Here is a 4,527-nt window from a genome sequence, read left to right as displayed (position 1 = left end):
CTAATACGTTTCTGGGAGCTGGTGCTGCCTGGATTACCTTACCTTCTCCTCCATTGGACGCAGTTCTTCAGCGTCAACTTTGAATCCCAAATATGTTACTTTGTGGGCTTGGAATGTATAATTCTCTCTCTTGAACCTTACCCCTTGTTGATGGGGTTTTCTTTGAGGCTATATATTACTAAACTTAAGCTAAATAGAGAGACTCATGAAACTCAGTGTACTGATTTTAAAATGTGACTATGAACCAAACGATCGAATGGGAGAATGACGTAAAGCAGCCTAGGACTCTAGATAGAGAATGCAGGCAGCCCAATATCACTCTGAAAAACAATGCCTCCACGAGGGCAATTATGCATTTTCAAAATCATATTTCCCACCTTTCCCGTAGGCATTATCCAATAAACATTAATACAAATCAGTCAATAATCATCTGTCACCAACTCCAGCCAATAACAATTTAGATCCTGACCGCATGGGATTTTATTGGTCCTTAATTTTGAATGTTACCTTCTATTGGTTGCCCAGCAATGCAGGATGCTGGACGGTGAAATGGGAGAATGATTCCCACAGACTCAAACCCAAGTGACACTCGTCCGACCCTGAGAAATTTCTTATGTCTGCCTTGCTCCTGTGTTATCAGCTTTGAGTTGTATAGTTCTATTCATCAAACTGGCATTGATAGCCATTTTGTTCCCAATAACTGCTGATAAAATGACCACATTCAGTAGAACCATTCCCATGGCATGCAGGCCCAGAGTGCAACCTTATCCCATCAAACCCTGCTGTATCTTGCTGTTGGCTGAAATTTCACAAAATGTATTCTAAAAGCAAACTGCATCCCTTTTATAAATTCAAAATACATATTTTAAATGAGGAATACTTGTTATTCAGTTAGAGCTGTCTTCTATAATGACAACTCTTTTCAGCGCTTTCTATAGTATAAGATCATTCAGTCTTAAGTCAGTGTTGCGTTAATGTTTTCAAACCATGATTATGTGTTTTCTCTTCACCTAATTTAATCCCATTACATCAGTCCCCCCTCCAACTTGCCAAGACCAACTAAGGCCACTAAATAGATATATCTTACTAACTAATCTTGGTCCTTAAAGGATGAGTTGGTTTCTGGGATCCTCTTTTCCTTACCTTGACTGCCACCACTGATGCTATACTTCTCATGGACTTAAAAAGTCATGCATGTCCACATTTGATCAGGTATACAATTACTACTAACACTAGGATCACAATAAAAAATAATATAATCCCTTACAGGATCAATATTCCCAAAGAGCCTATCCAGCCCTGAGAGCCAACCACCTAAGGTAAATGGTTCAGGGCCGTTGAGTTTCTCCAACTCCTTCTTCATGTGTACAACCAAATTAGTGATGTTTACTGAACTGTCTGATATGTAATTGCAACATTCCGATCCAATTACTGCACATGTCCCTCCCCTTGCTGCCAAGATGTAATCCCATGCCATTCTATGTTCTCTGTATGCATGGCAACCATCTCACCATTGATCTTTGCAAGAGCAGTTGCTGTATCATTGGCAACTTGTTCCAAATGGAACACACAATTATAATCTTTCACATTGTTCTAACCACTCCATATTGGGGAAACATTATGCCAAAAAATCATTCTCCCTCTGTCATAGCTCACCAACGTCTTGGCAGGCGAGGGAGTTATTTATGTACGGAAGTTTCTCCAAGGTAACAAGATACCTTCCATCCAACAGGAAGCCAAGCATAGGCTCTATCGCCACAAATCCAATGTACCATTTAAAGTTGGATATGTGTTAGCTCCACTAAAGCATTACGATATATTACATGGCTGGTCATTACTGGGTCGACTCAGGCAGAACATACTCCTTGGGCTTACTGTATAATCACATTCACTTACAACTAAACTTTCCCCAGAACCTCACAAATTCTCTGTGCAATAGATTTCTCTTCGGTTTTGATGCTGGCTGCTCTAAAGCTAAACTAGAAGCTGATCTTATTAAATTATAAACAGGTGTGTATCCCTTCATATAGTTAACGTTCCTGCGCAGGCCTCACTGTTGTGAAACTCCTCCCTTATCTCCCAACTTGAAAATCCTGGTATGTAATCTCCTTATGTGTGTGCCAAATTTCAGTATTAACCTGTGTTTCCTGAGGAAGATGTTGAATGATCTTAGATGCTGGTCCCATTTGAGCCAATATCTGCATTTTCAGTACTAGAAGAATGGAAACACATACATTCATTGTAACAATTGCCATAATTCTCCCCTCTTACAAGTCACGACCGTTGGTCAATGTTAAACAAGCAAAATGCAATTATCTTGCGTTACAATGACAGTATACTTGATGTGGTCTTTTCATCATCTGCGTTGGGTGTAATCCCATCGTTCTGCCGCTGGGGCGCGGTCTTGAGCTTTAGTTGTCTTCTTTTTTCAAGAGCTCTCACAATTCTATAAAACTTAAGTAGGATGCCTTGCGGCATTAAGTTAGTTCCTTATCAATTCAATCATTTCTAGCTCTTCCCCTCTGATATCCCCCTGATTATTTTGCACCATTATCTGACTTAACCTAGTTGCTAATCTACAACTTCAAATTACTCCAGCGGAGTTCTCAAACTCCTACAAGAGCCATTATTACTCCCTGTTCAGTATGATTATGAATCCACTGGGGTAATCTACTGATATTTACCATTTCATATGGTTTTAACTGAGTCTGGTGTCGCCACCGTGGTCCAGGCTTCTCATCAGTGAGGGCACATGCTTGTCCTGCAATGATCACATCATAAGGGCCTTCCCACTTGACCCCCCCCCCCCCCCCCCCCAGCCTTTTTCTGTCTGTCGTGAGTTTCACTATTAACTTATCCCCTGGTGTAGGTAACTTAGGAGTGTTCTCCTCTGCTAGTTTTGTCCAGTCTCTGTGCTGCTGCTGGGTAACCACCTGTCTTTTAAGAGAATGTAAACGATCAATTGAGTCTCTCATGCACTGAAACACTGCTCCTTGGCTGATTTCAAGTTCTCCTCCGCCAGTTAGAATGAGTAGCTCCCTGTCGTAACGATATTACAGGCAAAGCCCGCGCCCAATTGTTTCCTTCTTCTAAATGGCCTTAGCTAGACCGTTTTTCAATGTCCCGTTCATCTGTTCGACCATTCCTGTGGTATGGTATGTGAAATCTTTGCTTTACTCCCAACATTTGACAGATCTCGCTTAAAACTTTCTCTGTGTGTTTCTTGATCTGAATCTAACTGAAGACGCATTCCCCACCTATATATTATCTCATTTGCTAATATCAAAGCCACTGTTTTGGCTATAACATCTCTACATGGGAATGCTTCTACCCACCGGGTAAACTGATCAATGATTACCAGGCAATAGGTCTTTCCTTGCACTCTGGGGAAGGACTCTGTAAAATCCATCTATAAATTCTCCCACAGGCCTTTAGGCCCTGGCTGATTCCCCATCTTGACCCTGCAGGGACGACCTGATTCCACTAGGGTGCACTGTAGGCACCTTTGACAATATCTTGCCACGTCTCTTCCCATATTCTTCCACCACCAACATCCCCTTATCAGATTGTACATGCGGTCTCTGCCCCTGTGTATTAATCCATGATATGCCTCCAATAAAGTCTGTCGTATTACTTCTGGGAATATTATTCTGTCTTCCTTTCTCCATACGCCACCTTGACCTCTCTGTCCTCCACATTTTTCCTATTCCTGTTTCTCTTCCTCTGACGCCTGTTCCTGTATTTGTTTCACATCTATGTCTGTGAATTCCGTGGCCTGCGCTGCAGCCACACTTGTTGTTTGAATTCCTTCAGGGCTCTGTTCTAACAGCTCTCTCACAGTTTCATCTGCCTAATCATTTCCCCGCTAGGCCTGCGTTATAATTCTCTTGTGTGCCTGTGCCTCTATTACTGCTGCTTTTAAGGGACTATGGACTTCTTGAAATAAATGCATCCCGCATTTGGGGACTTTGCAGGCGTTAGCACACCGAAGTGCAAAGGACTAGCCTCGTCCTGGGCGAACTACCTGTTTGATCATGGTTTCACCCCTGCCAGGTAAGTATTGGTTAAAGCTAACAACTCTGCCACTTGTGCTGAATTACTCTCTGGGATTTGTTTTCCTGCAATCACTGTTCCTTTGCTATTCACCACCGCCCATGCTGTGCGGGGTTCATCATTAACATACTTTCTGACTCTATCCACATACAGATTAATCACTTCTTCCCCTGTGAGTGGTTCCTCTGCTAGCCCATCACTTGCTCCTGTCACTTCCACTACACATTCATGCGTTGTTCCTTGCACTGCAGGATTTTCTCTTACATTTCTGCTGATCTCTACATGTTTCCCTCCTGGCAAAAGAGGAGTAATACCCCACTGGTCTTAATCTGTCTCCATATTTTTGGGTACTACCACAGCTTGCAGTACATCGTTCTCTTGACATCTGGCAATCCCAAGGCAGGGACCTTTACCATGGCCTCTTTAAAATTGAAAAAGCCTGCTCCTCTATGTTTCCCCATACTATTTTTTCAT

At 42.3% G+C, this 4,527-nt stretch overlaps 1 pseudogene; it reads right to left on the bottom strand.

The window, feature by feature from the left end:
* Positions 1–3,931: 3,931 nt before the first annotated feature.
* On the bottom strand, positions 3,932–4,061 carry LOC144493259 (U1 spliceosomal RNA; annotated as a pseudogene).
* Positions 4,062–4,527: the final 466 nt, after the last annotated feature.

Source organism: Mustelus asterias, chromosome 4 (assembly GCF_964213995.1).
Source record: "Mustelus asterias chromosome 4, sMusAst1.hap1.1, whole genome shotgun sequence".
Lineage (NCBI taxonomy): Eukaryota > Metazoa > Chordata > Chondrichthyes > Carcharhiniformes > Triakidae > Mustelus > Mustelus asterias.
This window is presented reverse-complemented; position numbering and strand designations above follow the sequence as displayed.